Genomic DNA, 17399 nt, shown 5'->3' on the forward strand with positions numbered 1-17399 from the left:
GGGGTAGATGGAGGGGTAGGTGGAGGGGTAGATGGAGGGGTAGATGGAGGGGTAGATGGAGGGGTAGATGGAGGGGTAGATGGAGGGGTAGATGGAGGGGTAGGTGGAGGGGTAGATGGAGGGGTAGATGGAGGGGTAGATGGAGGGGTAGATGGAGGGGTAGATGGAGGGGTAGGTGGAGGGGTAGATGGAGGGGTAGATGGAGGGGTAGGTGGAGGGGTAGATGGAGGGGTAGATGGAGGGGTAGATGGAGGGGTAGATGGAGGGGTAGGTGGAGGGGTAGATGGAGGGGTAGATGGAGGGGTCATGGAGCGGTTTGATGGAAATGGAGGGTGATGGAATCCAGGTAGATGGACTGTAGATGGAGTGGTAGATGGAGGGTAGATGGAGGGGTAGATGGAGGGGTAGATGGAGGGGAGGGGTAGTGGAGCGGTAGATGGAGCGGGTAGATGGAGGGGTAGATGGAGGGGTAGATGGAGGGGTAGATGTGATGGAGCGGTAGATGGAGGGGTAGATGGAGGGGTAGATGGAGGGGTAGATGGAGGGAGGTCTCCTTCTCTGGAGGGGTAGATGGAGGGGTAGATTAGGTGGAGGGGTAGATGGAGGGTCTGGAGGGGTAGATGGAGGGGTAGATGGAGGGTAGATGGAGGGGTAGATGGAGGGGTAGATGGAGGGGTAGATGGAGGGGTAGATGGAGGGGTTGGAGGGGTAGATGGAGGGTAGGTGGAGGGGTAGATGGAGGGGTAGGTGGAGGGGTAGATGGAGGGGTAGATGGAGGGGTAGATGGAGGGTATGTCACCGGTTTGAAAATGACTGTTTTTCCTCCACTTCTCTGTGTGTTTGTGTCTTCTGTGTGTGTGTGTGTTGTGTGTGTGTTTGTGTGTGTGTGTGTGTGTGTGTGTGTGTGTGTGTGTGTTGTGTGTGTGTGTGTGCAGAACTTCTCCTTCTCTCGCTCTCCTTTCCTCTCTTCTCTCTCTCCTTTCCTCTCTTCTCTCTCTCCTTTCCTCTCTTCTCTCTCTCCTTTCCTCTCTTCTCTCTCTCCTCTCTTCTCTCTCTCCTTTCCTCTCTTCTCTCTCTCCTCTCTTCTCTCTCTCCTTTCATCTCTTCTCCCCTCGTTACTCTCTCTCAGCCTTAAACAGTAAGAGTTTATGTGCTGTGTTCTCAATCAGCAGGTAGGCTTTTACAGTACAAGGATGAAAGAAAACACACATGTCCTCCATCTATCTAGTATGTAACATGTTAACTCTCTATCTAGTATGTAACATGTTAACTCTCTATCTAGTATGTAACATGTTAACTCTCTATCTAGTATGTAACTACATGTTAACTCTCTATCTAGTATGTAACATGTTAACTCTCTATCTAGTATGTAACATGTTAACTCTCTATCTAGTATGTAACATGTTAACTCTCTATCTAGTATGTAACTACATGTTAACTCTCTATCTAGTATGTAACATGTTAACTCTCTATCTAGTATGTAACATATTAACTCTCTATCTAGTATGTAACTATGTTAACTCTCTATCTAGTATGTAACATGTTAACTCTCTATCTAGTATGTAACATGTTAACTCTCTATCTAGTATGTAACATGTTAACTCTCTATCTAGTATGTAACTACATGTTAACTCTCTATCTAGTATGTAACATGTTAACTCTCTATCTAGTATGTAACATATTAACTCTCTATCTAGTATGTAACTACATGTTAACTCTCTATCTAGTATGTAACATGTTAACTCTCTATCTAGTATGTAACATGTTAACTCTCTATCTAGTATGTAACATGTTAACTCTCTATCTAGTATGTAACTACATGTTAACTCTCTATCTAGTATGTAACATGTTAACTCTCTATCTAGTATGTAACTACATGTTAACTCTCTATCTAGTATGTAACATGTTAACTCTCTATCTAGTATGTAACTACATGTTAACTCTCTATCTAGTATGTAACTACATGTTAACTCTATCTAGTATGTAACATGTTAACTATCTATCTAGTATGTAACTACATATTAACTCTCTATCTAGTATGTAACATGTTAACTCTCTATCTAGTATGTAACTACATGTTAACTCTATCTAGTATGTAACATGTTAACTCTCTATCTAGTATGTAACTACATGTTAACTCTCTATCTAGTATGTAACATGTTAACTCTCTATCTAGTATGTAACATGTTAACTCTCTATCTAGTATGTAACATGTTAACTCTCTATCTAGTATGTAACTACATGTTAACTCTCTATCTAGTATGTAACATGTTAACTCTCTATCTAGTATGTAACTACATGTTAACTCTCTATCTAGTATGTAACATGTTAACTCTCTATCTAGTATGTAACTACATGTTAACTCTCTATCTAGTATGTAACTACATGTTAACTCTATCTAGTATGTAACATGTTAACTATCTATCTAGTATGTAACTACATATTAACTCTCTATCTAGTATGTAACATGTTAACTCTCTATCTAGTATGTAACTACATGTTAACTCTCTATCTAGTATGTAACTACATGTTAACTCTATCTAGTATGTAACATGTTAACTATCTATCTAGTATGTAACTACATATTAACTCTCTATCTAGTATGTAACATGTTAACTCTCTATCTAGTATGTAACTACATGTTAACTCTATCTAGTATGTAACATGTTAACTCTCTATCTAGTATGTAACTACATGTTAACTCTCTATCTAGTATGTAACATGTTAACTCTCTATCTAGTATGTAACATGTTAACTCTCTATCTAGTATGTAACATGTTAACTCTCTCTATCTAGTATGTAACTACATGTTAACTCTCTATCTAGTATGTAACATGTTAACTCTCTATCTAGTATGTAACTACATGTTAACTCTCTATCTAGTATGTAACATGTTAACTCTCTATCTAGTATGTAACTACATGTTAACTCTCTATCTAGTATGTAACTACATGTTAACTCTATCTAGTATGTAACATGTTAACTATCTATCTAGTATGTAACTACATATTAACTCTCTATCTAGTATGTAACATGTTAACTCTCTATCTAGTATGTAACATGTTAACTCTCTATCTAGTATGTAACATGTTAACTCTCTATCTAGTATGTAACATGTTAACTCTCTATCTAGTATGTAACTACATGTTAACTCTCTATCTAGTATGTAACATGTTAACTCTCTATCTAGTATGTAACATATTAACTCTCTATCTAGTATGTAACTACATGTTAACTCTATCTAGTATGTAACATGTTAACTCTCTATCTAGTATGTAACATGTTAACTCTCTATCTAGTATGTAACTACATGTTAACTCTCTATCTAGTATGTAACATGTTAACTCTCTATCTAGTATGTAACTACATGTTAACTCTATTTAGTATGTAACATGTTAACTCTCTATCTAGTATGTAACTACATGTTAACTCTCTATCTAGTATGTAACTACATGTTAACTCTCTATCTAGTATGTAACATGTTAACTCTCTATCTAGTATGTAACATGTTAACTCTCTATCTAGTATGTAACATGTTAACTCTCTATCTAGTATGTAACATGTTAACTATCTATCTAGTATGTAACATGTTAACTCTCTATCTAGTATGTAACATGTTAACTCTCTATCTAGTATGTAACATGTTAACTCTCTATCTAGTATGTAACATGTTAACTCTCTTTCTAGTATGTAACATGTTATCTATCAATCTAGTATGTAACATGTTAACTCTCTATCTAGTATGTAACATGTTAACTCTCTATCTAGTATGTAACATGTTAACTCTCTATCTAGTATGTAACATGTTAACTCTCTATCTAGTATGTAACATGTTAACTCTCTATCTAGTATGTAACTACATGTTAACTCTCTATCTAGTATGTAACATGTTAACTCTCTATCTAGTATGTAATATGTTAACTCTCTATCTAGTATGTAACATGTTAACTCTCTATCTAGTATGTAACATGTTAACTCTCTATCTAGTATGTAACATGTTAACTCTCTATCTAGTATGTAACTACATGTTAACTCTCTATCTAGTATGTAACTACATGTTAACTCTCTATCTAGTATGTAACATGTTAACTCTCTATCTAGTATGTAACATGTTAACTCTCTATCTAGTATGTAACATATTAACTCTCTATCTAGTATGTAACTACATGTTAACTCTCTATCTAGTATGTAACATGTTAACTCTCTATCTAGTATGTAACATGTTAACTCTCTATCTAGTATGTAACATGTTAACTCTCTATCTAGTATGTAACTACATGTTAACTCTCTATCTAGTATGTAACATGTTAACTCTCTATCTAGTATGTAACATGTTAACTCTCTATCTAGTATGTAACATGTTAACTCTCTATCTAGTATGTAACATATTAACTCTCTATCTAGTATGTAACTACATGTTAACTCTCTATCTAGTATGTAACATGTTAACTCTCTATCTAGTATGTAACATGTTAACTCTCTATCTAGTATGTAACATGTTAACTCTCTATCTAGTATGTAACATGTTAACTCTCTATCTAGTATGTAACATGTTAACTCTGCAGCTTGATGTAAAATATCACCCAGATATTTGCAACACATTGCCCCCTCCAAAAAAATGAAACAGCAGACAAATTACATTTATCCAATTATCACTTTATAGTTTTTTAAAAATCAATCCCCGTTGTAGTACAGTAGTTAAAATGTTTACAGTGTCACATCGTGCTGAAGACTCATTTGAGACTCTGTCTTTCTATCACGTGAAAGCTCATCTTCTTTCTACCTGAGAGACTAGTGTCCCCATTCTCCATACTCCCCCCACACACACTTTCGTCACGGATTCAAAAGCATTGGATCGGCGTCTTGTACTTCAGAAGTGTGGAGAATAAGGGCTGCGCTTCCAACACACCTCTGCTCTATCGAGATGTGGAGTCAATGACACACGCTGACCTGTAGAGAGCAGCAAACACCAAGACAGGTCATACCCAAATCATTACTTAAAAAATATATATATATTATTATTTCACCTTTATTTAACCAGGTGGGCTAGTTGAGAACACCTTTATTTAACCAGGTAGGCTAGTTGAGAACACCTTTATTTAACCAGGTAGGCTAGTTGAGAACACCTTTATTTAACCAGGTAGGCTAGTTGAGAACACCTTTATTTAACCAGGTAGGCCAGTTGAGAACACCTTTATTTAACCAGGTGGGCTAGTTGAGAACACCTTTATTTAACCAGGTAGGCTAGTTTAGAACACCTTTATTTAACCAGGTAGGCTAGTTGAGATCACCTTTATTTAACCAGGTGGGCTAGTTGAGATCACCTTTATTTAACCAGGTGGGCTCGTTGAGAACACCTTTATTTAACCAGGTAGGCCAGTTGAGAACACCTTTATTTAACCAGGTGGGCCAGTTGAGAACACCTTTATTTAACCAGGTAGGCTAGTTGAGAACACCTTTATTTAACCAGGTAGGCCAGTTGAGAACACCTTTATTTAACCAGGTAGGCCAGTTGAGAACACCTTTATTTAACCAGGTAGGCTAGTTGAGAACACCTTTATTTAACCAGGTAGGCCAGTTGAGAACACCTTTATTTAACCAGGTAGGCCAGTTGAGAACACCTTTATTTAACCAGGTAGGCCAGTTGAGAACACCTTTATTTAACCAGGTAGGCTAGTTGAGAACACCTTTATTTAACCAGGTAGGCCAGTTGAGAACACCTTTATTTAACCAGGTAGGCCAGTTGAGAACACCTTTATTTAACCAGGTAGGCCAGTTGAGAACACCTTTATTTAACCAGGTAGGCCAGTTGAGAACACCTTTATTTAACCAGGTAGGCCAGTTGAGAACACCTTTATTTAACCAGGTAGGCCAGTTGAGAACACCTTTATTTAACCAGGTAGGCTAGTTGAGAACACCTTTATTTAACCAGGTAGGCTAGTTGAGAACACCTTTATTTAACCAGGTAGGCCAGTTGAGAACACCTTTATTTAACCAGGTAGGCTAGTTGAGAACACCTTTATTTGACCAGGTAGGCTAGTTGAGAACACCTTTATTTAACCAGGTAGGCTAGTTGAGAACACCTTTATTTGACCAGGTAGGCTAGTTGAGAACACCTTTATTTAACCAGGTAGGCTAGTTGAGAACACCTTTATTTAACCAGGTAGGCTAGTTGAGAACACCTTTATTTAACCAGGTAGGCCAGTTGAGAACACCTTTATTTAACCAGGTAGGCTAGTTGAGAACACCTTTATTTGACCAGGTAGGCTAGTTGAGAACACCTTTATTTAACCAGGTAGGCTAGTTGAGAACACCTTTATTTAACCAGGTAGGCTAGTTGAGAACACCTTTATTTAACCAGGTAGGCTAGTTGAGAACACCTTTATTTAACCAGGTAGGCTAGTTGAGAACACCTTTATTTAACCAGGTAGGCTAGTTGAGAACACCTTTATTTAACCAGGTAGGCTAGTTGAGAACACCTTTATTTAACCAGGTAGGCTAGTTGAGAACACCTTTATTTAACCAGGTAGGCTAGTTGAGAACACCTTTATTTGACCAGGTAGGCTAGTTGAGAACACCTTTATTTAACCAGGTAGGCTAGTTGAGAACACCTTTATTTAACCAGGTAGGCTAGTTGAGAACACCTTTATTTAACCAGGTAGGCTAGTTGAGAACACCTTTATTTAACCAGGTAGGCTAGTTGAGAACACCTTTATTTAACCAGGTAGGCTAGTTGAGAACACCTTTATTTAACCAGGTAGGCTAGTTGAGAACACCTTTATTTAACCAGGTAGGCTAGTTGAGAACACCTTTATTTAACCAGGTGGGCTAGTTGAGAACACCTTTATTTAACCAGGTAGGCTAGTTGAGAACACCTTTATTTAACCAGGTAGGCCAGTTGAGAACACCTTTATTTAACCAGGTAGGCCAGTTGAGAACACCTTTATTTAACCAGGTAGGCTAGTTGAGAACTCCTTTATTTAACCAGGTAGGCTAGTTGAGAACTCCTTTATTTAACCAGGTAGGCCAGTTGAGAACTCCTTTATTTAACCAGGTAGGCTAGTTGAGAACTCCTTTATTTAACCAGGTAGGCTAGTTGAGAACACGTTCTCATTTGCAACTGTGACCTGGCCAAGATAAAGCATAGCAGTGTGAGCAGACAACACAGAGTTACACATGGAGTAAACAAAACATACAGTCAACAATACAGTGAGTGCAAATGAGGATAAGGGAGTTAAAGGCAATAAATAGGTCATGGTGATAAAGTCATTACAATATAGCAATTAAACACTGGAATGGTAGATGAATGTGCAAGTAGAGATTTTTGATTATTTTTTTAATATATTTTTTTAAACCTTTATTTAACTAGGCACCTTTACTGGGGTGCAAAGGAGCAAGATAGATAAATACAGTCTGGGGATGAGGTAGATTGGAAGGGCTGTTTTACAGATGGGCTATGTACAGGTGCAGTGATCTGTGAGCTGCTCTGACAGCTGGTGCTTAAAGCTAGCGAGGAAGATATGAGTCTCCAGTTTCTGGACTGGAATGGTAAATGTGCAGAAGATGAATGTGCAAGTAGAAACTCTACTGGATTGTGTTGCTCACTGACTTGGTTGAAAAAAAAACAATTTTAGATGATTTGGGCATGGAATTCTAAACATGCTAATAAGATCATTTACATGGGCGTTGACCCCAGCCCCCCCCCATATTAGCTCATAGTGGCTAGTTCGAAACAAAATATGTAAAATCCGCTACATATATATTTAGCAATTCGCTAAACTATCGCTTTCTGCAGCAATATAGCCATTGTGTTGCATTTAGAGAGAGAGTTTCCTGGAAATGGATCACCATGCTGTGGTACTATGGTGCTGTGGTGCTGTGGTACTGTGGTGCTGTGGTGCTATGGTACTGTGGTGCTGTGGTACTGTGGTACTATGGTGCTGTGGTACTGTGGTGCTGTGGTACTATGGTACTGTGGTACTGTGGTGCTGTGGTATTATGGTACTGTGGTGCTGTGGTACTGTGGTACTGTGGTGCTGTGGTACTATGGTACTGTGGTACTGTGGAGCTGTGGTACTATGGTACTGTGGTACTGTGGTGCTGTGGTACTATGGTGCTGTGGTACTGTGGTACTATGGTGCTGTGGTACTGTGGTGCTGTGGTACTGTGGTGCTGTGGTAATTTGGTGCTGTGGTGCTATGGTACTGTGGTGCTGTGGTACTGTGGTACTGTGGTACTATGGTGCTGTGGTACTATGGTGCTGTGGTACTGTGGTGCTGTGGTACTGTGGTACTATGGTGCTGTGGTACTGTGGTACTATGGTGCTGTGGTACTGTGGTACTATGGTGCTGTGGTACTATGGTGCTGTGGTGCTGTGGTACTGTGGTACTGTGGTGCTGTGGTACTGTGGTGCTGTGGTACTGTGGTACTGTGGTGCTGTGGTACTGTGGTACTGTGGTGCTGTGGTGCTGTGGTACTGTGGTACTATGGTGCTGTGGTACTATGGTACTGTGGTGCTGTGGTGCTGTGGTACTATGGTGCTGTGGTGCTGTGGTACTATGGTGCTGTGGTACTGTGGTACTATGGTGCTGTGGTACTGTGGTACTATGGTGCTGTGGTACTATGGTGCTGTGGTACTGTGGTACTGTGCCTCAAGTCTGACCCAGCTGAATATGACCTGTTATGGCAAGGCGATCCCCTAGGGGAACCCCCCCCCTGCTTTGTCCCCTGGTGGTGTCCCCTGTCTTTACTGTGGTGTCCCCTGTCTGTCTTTACTGTGGTGTCCCCTGTCTATCTTTACTGTGGTGTCCCCTGTCTATCTTTACTGTGGTGTCCCCTGTCTATCTTTACTGTGGTGTCCCCTGTCTATCTTTACTGTGGTGTCCCATGTCTGTCTTTACTGTGGTTGTACCATGTCTATCTTTACTGTGGTGTCCCCTGTCTATCTTTACTGTGGTGTCCCCTGTCTATCTTTACTGTGGTGTCCCCTGTCTGTCTTTACTGTGGTGTCCCCTGTCTATCTTTACTGTGGTGTCCCCTGTCTATCTTTACTGTGGTGTCCCCTGTCTATCTTTACTGTGGTGTCCCCTGTCTGTCTTTACTGTGGTGTCCCCTGTCTATCTTTACTGTGGTGTCCCCTGTCTATCTTTACTGTGGTGTCCCCTGTCTTTACTGTGGTGTCCCCTGTCTTTCCCCTGTCTTTACTGTGGTGTCCCCTGTCTATCTTTACTGTGGTGTCCCCTGTCTTTACTGTGGTGTCCCCTGTCTATCTTTACTGTGGTGTCCCCTGTCTATACTGTGGTGTCCCATGTCTTTACTGTGGTGTCCCATGTCTTTACTGTGGTGTCCCATGTCTTTACTGTGGTTGTCCCATGTACTGTATAGACCACTCTGTAACATAACTGACAACTTCACAGCAGTGAGCGGTGTCTCTGTCTCTTCCACCTACCTAGAGAGACTGCAGCATGCAGCATGCAGCATGCAACGTGTGTGTGTGTGTGTGTGTGTGTGTGTGTGTGTGTGTGTGTGTGTGTGTGTGTGTGTGTGTGTGTGTGTGTGTGTGTGTGTGTGTCAGAGAGCTGGGTTGCCTATCTACTGGGACAACACTGTCGTCACACAAGCAGGACCCAGTCACACACACACACACACACACACACACACACACACACACACACACACACACACACACACACACACACACACACACACACACACACACACTACACACACACACACACCTCTTTATTTGTCTTCTCTTTTATCTTTTTCATCCCTAGCCGTTGCCTTCCGCTGTCGCCGTGACGCATGCCCCCTAACGACCATGGCTGTAGACTGTTACCATGTTGCCGTCTCTACAGTAACAATCTAAAGCCACGGTCGCCATGGAGACAGCAGGGAGAAGGAGGAGTGGGGGGTTGGCATGGTAACTGGAGATGGCGATGTCCGATTGGTCCGTGGGTGGAAACGACGTGCGCACATCAACGTAGAAATCCCCCAATACAGGCTGGCTCACACACAGGGGCACGAGACAGAGAGGAGAGGAAAACAAGGGAGTTTGGGGGAGAGAGAGAGAGAGAGCTAGGAAGAGAGAGGAATACATGGGGGAGAATGAGAGAGAGCTAGGAAGAGAGAAAGAATACATGGGGTTTGGGAGAGAGAGAGAGCTAGGAAGAGAGAGGAATACATGGGGGAGAGAGAGAGAGAGCTAGGAAGAGAGAGGAATACATGGGGGAGAGAGAGAGAGAGAGCTAGGAAGAGAGAGGAGAAGAGAACAAGGGAGTTTGGGGGAGAGAGAGAGAGAGAGAGCTAGGAAGAGAGAGGAGAAGAGAACGAGGGAGTTTGGGGGAGAGAGAGAGAGAGCGAGAGCTAGGAAGAGAGAGGAGAAGAGAACGAGGGAGTTTGGGGGAGAGAGAGAGAGAGAGAGAGCTAGGAAGAGAGAGGAGAAGAGAACGAGGGAGTTTGGGGGAGAGAGAGAGAGAGAGCTAGGAAGAGAGGAGAAGAGAACAAGGGAGTTTGGGGGAGAGAGAGAGAGAGAGAGAGGAAGAGAGAGGAGAAGAGAAAAAGGGAGTTTGGGGGAGAGAGAGAGAGAGAGAGCTAGGAAGAGAGAGGAGAAGAGAACAAGGGAGTTTGGGGGAGAGAGAGAGAGAGCTAGAAAGAGAGAGGAGAAGAGAACAAGGGAGTTTGGGGGAGAGAGAGAGAGCTAGGAAGAGAGAGGAGAAGAGAACGAGGGAGTTTGGGGGAGAGAGAGAGAGAGCTAGGAAGAGAGAGGAGAAGAGAACAAGGGAGTTTGGGGGAGAGAGAGAGAGAGCTAGGAAGAGAGAGGAGAAGAGAACGAGGGAGTTTGGGGGAGAGAGAGAGAGAGAGCTAGGAAGAGAGAGGAGAAGAGAACGAGGGAGTTTGGGGGAGAGAGAGAGAGAGAGCTAGGAAGAGAGAGGAGAAGAGAACAAGGGAGTTTGGGGGAGAGAGAGAGAGAGAGCTAGGAAGAGAGAGGAATACATGGGGGAGAATGAGAGAGAGGAGAACAAGGGAGTTTGGGGGAGAGAGAGAGAGAGAGCTAGGAAGAGAGAGGAGAGGAGAACGAGGGAGTTTGGGGGAGAGAGAGAGAGAGAGCTAGGAAGAGAGAGGAGAGGAGAACGAGGGAGTTTGGGGGAGAGAGAGAGAGCTAGGAGAGAGAGAGAGAGAGCTAGGAAGAGAGAGGAGAGGAAGAAGAGGGAGTTTGGGGGAGAGAGAGAGAGAGCGCTAGGAAGAGAGAGGAGAGGAGAACGAGGGAGTTTGGGGGAGAGAGAGAGAGCGCTAGGAAGAGAGAGGAGAAGAGAACAAGGGAGTTTGGGGGAGAGAGAGAGAGAGAGAGCTAGGAAGAGAGAGGAGAAGAGAGCGTTGTGGAGTTTTTTGTGGAGTCCTCTGGAAAGTTGCTATGAGGACATTCCTAGAGACTAACCAAGACATGGCCGTATCTTAATTTGACCAGTTTCACACGGCATGAAAATAATCCTGCAGCAACAGGAAATGTGAATTGTTACGTTTATCATAATTACAGTTTTTTTTTCGATTGCTAAACGACAGTGGACACAACTGGAGTCACATGTGCAAAACTCTTAACTACAGTCTGCACAGCAGCAGTTGATGTGGACCAAACTCTAGTTCGTTTTTCATTGCTTGAACACAGTTTTCAAAACTCTACACACTTATCCCATGACTTTAACCACAACCCGCACAACACTGTGGATTTACAGCACTTTGTTCAAATGCTAACACACTGCTGTCAAAACTGTGAACCACATTCAAAACGGAATAGATTTCAGCCTTGTGCCTTTCAAACACTGCTGATTGCAATTTCAGCTGAAAGGCTAAGCAGGTGTCTTGTTAGTGAACACACACACATATTACAGTATATATAGGTAGAGCTCAGAAAGACTCATTTTGGAAATGGAACAAGGAAGATGGGTTCGTGGAGGGAGAAGGGTAGCAGGGAGAGGGCGGATGCGTGGAGGAAGACAAAGAAGACAAAGAGCTGTTATTTCAGATGAAATAAGGGCTACACTTATAGACCATGTCGTGAACCATGGTCTCTCATTGAGAGAGGCAGGGTTGAGGGTGCAACCCAATCTGCAAAGATCCACAGTGGCATCTGTAATGCGAATTTTCCATCATGCAAACAGGTGAGAGTTTACATCCTTACAGTAAATGAAAACATTACAGGAATCTAATTATAGAATATTTACACAGATATATATTACAGTAAGTTTGACTGTAAAATATATTTTTACAACAGGACCCTAAGGCTGCCCCCAACAGGGGGAAGAGGAAAAATATTTTCAGATGCGCAGGAAAATGCTATTGTTGACATGGTTGTTGTCAACAATGCAATAAAACTGTGGGAGATTCAAGATGGAGTGCTGGCTGATAATGATATATTTGAAAATGTTAATTCTGTCAGCACAGCAACTATTGCTCGAGTCCTAAAGAAACACCAAGTTACAATGAAACAGTTATAATAATAATAATAATAATAATAATAATAATAAACAGTTATACACTGTACCGTTCGAGAGAAACAGTGAACGGGTAAAAGAGCAAAGATACCAATATGTCCAGGTAAGACGTCTGAGGTTACGTACACAGCTATACAAAATATTTACAGTAAAAAAAAAAAACACTAGCATTTCTACAGTAAAACTGTGCACTTACTGTTTTTCAGAGAGTAATGGAGGTGGAAGCACTGGGAAAGACCACATTAATTTGTATTTATCGATGAAGCTGGATTTAACCTTGCCAAAACACGGCGCAGAGGAAGGAATGTTATAGGTCAAAGGGCCACTGTGGAGGTTCCAGGCCAAAGGGGGGGAAATATCACCATGTGTGCTGCAATGGCCAATGATGGTTTGCTTCTCAACACACCCCTCATTGGCCCATACAACACAGAAAGGCTTATCGCTTTCCTAGAACAGCTCTATGCTCAGCTAGTGCCAGCAGAACAGGGGGAGCCAGTAAGAAACCCCCAAGTTTTTGTCATAGTTTGCGATAACGTTGCTTTTCACCACTCTGCAGCTGTCACAGATTTATGGTTTTGTACCTGCCTGCATATTCACCCTTCCTCAACCCAATAGAGGAGTTTTTCTGCCTGCATATTCACCCTTCCTCAACCCAATAGAGGAGTTTTTCTGACTGCATATTCACCCTTCCTCAACCCAATAGAGGAGTTTTTCTGCCTGCATATTCACCCTTCCTCAACCCAATAGAGGAGTTTATTCACCCTTCCTCAACCCAATAGAGGAGTTTTTCTGACTGCATATTCACCCTTCCTCAACCCAATAGAGGAGTTTTCTGACTGCATATTCACCCTTCCTCAACCCAATAGAGGAGTTTTCCTGACTGCATATTCACCCTTCCTCAACCCAATAGAGGAGTTTTCACCCTTCCTCAACCCAATAGACTGCATATTCACCCTTCCTCAACCCAATAGAGGAGTTTTTCTGCCTGCATATTCACCCTTCCTCAACCCAATAGAGGAGTTTTTCTGACTGCATATTCACCCTTCCTCAACCCAATAGAGGAGTTTTTCTGCCTGCATATTCACCCTTCCTCAACCCAATAGAGGAGTTTTTCTCTGGAGGTGGAAAGTGTTTGGTCTCCACCCACATGACCAAATGTCTCTTTTGGAAGCCACCCACATGACCAAATGTCTCTTTTGGAAGCCACCCACATGACCAAATGTCTCTTTTGGAAGCCACCCACATGACCAAATGTCTCTTTTGGAGGCCATGCGTGCCGGATGTGAGGACACGAGTCCAGAGGACTGCCAGGGATGGATAAGGCACTCCAGAAGGTTCTTCCCCAGGTGCATGGCAAGAGAAAACATTAGATGTGATGTTGAAGAAAACCTGTGGCCTGATGCTAGAGAGAGGCAGGATTAGCCCCTCAATTATTTGTTCGAATTACAGTATGTACTTTTAGTTTCTACCTTTTTTTTCTCATTACTGTAATTCCGTAAATTACTACAGACGACAGGGTAGCCTAGTGGTTAGAGGGTTGGACTAGTAACCGAAAGGTTGCAAGTTCAAATCCCCGAGCTGACAAGGGACAAATCTGTCGTTCTGCCCCTGAACAGGCAGTTGACCCACTGTTCCCAGGCCGTCATTGAAAATAAGAATTTGTTCTTAACTGACTTGCCTAGTAAAATAAAGGTAAAATTAAAAATAAAAAAAACTACAGACTATTGAAGCAAACTGCTAATTTTCATTTACCTTAAATATTTGTTATGTTATAAAAAATTATAATAAATCATGTGAATGAATGTCACTCTTTTCTTTGAATAAAATATTACTTTGTATGAAGTCACTGAAATTGTTCAAACTGTAAAGATGAAAAGTTAGTATTTTCTGTATTGGTGTTTGATGCTAGTGTTTTTACTCTCAGTGTGTTCTGAGTGACAGTGTGTGTTATCTCAGTGAGGGTTGTGCATAGTGTTTGGCTGCACTGAGCGTGTTTTGAGCCATGTGTTAAGAGTTGTGTTGCCCGGAATGAGTTTTGCAGGTGATGTGGACTGTTTAGCTCAGGTTGGTAGTGCAGACTGTAGTTAGAGTTTTGCACATGTGACTCCAGTTGTGCCCACTGTCGTTTAGCAATCGAAAAAAACTGTAATGGACATTTTTTTTGTAGTGGATGATCAAATTAAGACCACATCTGTACAATACCATGCTCAGGGTGTTAGTTAACCTAGACTATATTTTCCATAGCAGCACTTCCAGGGCGATGTCTACAGGACAGGTAGTGTTGCCACGGCGAGTTGCCAGGCGTCAGTAGCCATGACTGTAGACTGTTACTGTAACTGTGAGACTTTTTTTTTTAAAGCAGTAAGCAGTCTAAAGCCAAGGTGCTGATGCTCTGGCAGTCAGGGGTCGTAACCACGGTAACCAGGAGAAGGAGGGAGAGAACAGGTCGCATGGCCCACATACCACAGCACCTGCAATGAAAAGAAGAGAAGATAAAAAGAGTTCAAATATTGTACATCCCAAAATGCCAATCTATGCCTTCATTTTCGCTGTTTGGGACACAACCTCCATGGGAGGCTTTCTTCCTGTTTCGTTGTCCCAGAACGTCATTGTCCCAGAACGTATATCTGCCAATGGGAACGGTCAGAGTCCCAGAACGGTCAGAGTCCCAGAACGGTCAGAGTTCCAGAATGTATATCTGCCAATGGGAACGGTCAGAGTCCCAGAACGGTCAGAGTTCCAGAACGGTCAGAGTTCCAGAATGGTCAGAGTTCTAGAACGTATATCTGCCAATGGGAACGGTCAGAGTCCCAGAACGGTCAGAGTTCCAGAACGGTCAGAGTTCCAGAACGGTCAGAGTTCTAGAACGTATATCTGCCAATGGGAACGGTCAGAGTCCCAGAACGGTCAGAGTCCCAGAACGTATATCTGCCAATGGGAACGGTCAGAGTCCCAGAACGGTCAGAGTCCCAGAACGGTCAGAGTCCCAGAACGTATATCTGCCAATAGGAACGGTCAGAGTCCCAGAACAGTCAGAGTCCCAGAACGGTCAGAGTTCCAGAACGGTCAGAGTTCCAGAACGTATATATCTGCCAATGGGAACGGTCAGAGTTCCAGAACGGTCAGAGTTCCAGAACGTATATCTGCCAATGGGAACGGTCAGAGTTCCAGAACGGTCAGAGTTCCAGAGCGGTCAGAGTTCCAGAACGTATATCTGCCAATGGGAACGGTCAGAGTCCCAGAACGTATATCTGCCAATGGGAACAGTCAGAGTTCCAGAACGTCATTGTCCCAGAACGTATATCTGCCAATGGGAACGGTCAGTCCCAGAATGGTCAGAGTTCCAGAACGGTCAGAGTCCCAGAACGGTCAGAGTCCCAGAACGGTCAGAGTTCCAGAACGGTCAGAGTTCCAGAACGTATATCTGCCAATGGGAACGGTCAGAGTCCCTGAACGGTCAGAGTTCCAGAACGTATATCTGCCAATGGGAACGGTCAGAGTCCCTGAATGGTCAGAGTTCCAGAACGTATATCTGCCAATGGGAACGGTCAGAGTCCCAGAACTTTGATGCAGTGCATTCGAAAAGTATTCAGACCACTTGACATTTTGTTAAGTTACAGCCTTATTCTAAAAGTGATTAAATTGGGTTTTTCCTCCCTCCTCAATCTACACACAATATATTTAGCAAAAAAAACTGAAATATCACATTTACATAAGTATTCAGACCCTTTACTCAGTACTTTGTTGAATCACCTTTGGCAGTGATTACAGCCTCGAGTCTTCTTGGGTTTTGACGCTACAAGCTTGGCACACCTGCATTTAGGGAGTTTCTCACATTCTTCTCTGCATATCCTCAATTTGAACGGGGAGCGTCGCTGCACAGCAATTCGTAGGATTTCCAGAGATGTTCGATCGGGTTCAAGTCCGGGCTCTGGCTGGGATACTCGAGGACATTCAGACAAGTCACTCCTGCGTGGTCTTGGCTGTGTGCTTGGTGTAACATTGTCCTGTTGGAAGGTTAACCTTCGCTCCAGTCTGAGGTCCTGAGCGCTACGGAGCTGGTTTTCATCAAGGATCTCTCTGTACTTTGCTCCGTTCATCTTTTCCTCGATCCTGACTAGTCTCCCAGTCCCTGCCGCTGAAAAACATCCCCATCGCATGATGCTGCCACCACCACCATGCTTCACCGTAGGAATGGTGCCAGGGTTCGTCCAGACGTGATGCTTGGCGTTAAGGCCAAAGAGTTCCATCTTGGTTTCATAAAGACCAGAGAATTTTGTTTCTCATGGCCTGAGAGTCCTTTAGGTGCCTTTCGGCAAACTCCAAGTGGGCTGCCATGTGCCTTTTACTGAGTGCTGCAGAGATGATTGTCCTTCTGGAAGGTTCTCCCATCTCAACAGAGGAACTCTGGAACTCTGTCAGAGTGACCATTGGGTTCTTGGTCACCTCCCTGACCAAGGCTCTTCTCCCCCGATTGCTCAGTTTGGCCGGGTGACCAGCTCTAGGAAGAGTCTTGGTGGTTCTAATCTTCTTCCATTTAAGAATGATGGAGGCCACTGTGTTCTTGGGGACCTTCAAGGCTGCAGAATGATGGAGGCCACTGTGTTCTTGGGGACCTTCAAGGCTGCAGAATGATGGAGGCCACTGTGTTCTTGGGGACCTTCAAGGCTGCAGAATGATGGAGGCCACTGTGTTCTTGGGGACCTTCAATGCTGCAGAATGATGGAGGCCACTGTGTTCTTGGGGACCTTCAAGGCTGCAGAATGATGGAGGCCACTGTGTTCTTGGGGACCTTCAATGCTGCAGAATGATGGAGGCCACTGTGTTCTTGGGGACCTTCAAGGCTGCAGAATGATGGAGGCCACTGTGTTCTTGGGGACCTTCAATGCTGCAGAATGATGGAGGCCA

Source organism: Oncorhynchus keta, chromosome 11, assembly GCF_023373465.1.
Source record: "Oncorhynchus keta strain PuntledgeMale-10-30-2019 chromosome 11, Oket_V2, whole genome shotgun sequence".
In the NCBI taxonomy this organism is placed as follows: Eukaryota; Metazoa; Chordata; class Actinopteri; order Salmoniformes; family Salmonidae; genus Oncorhynchus; species Oncorhynchus keta.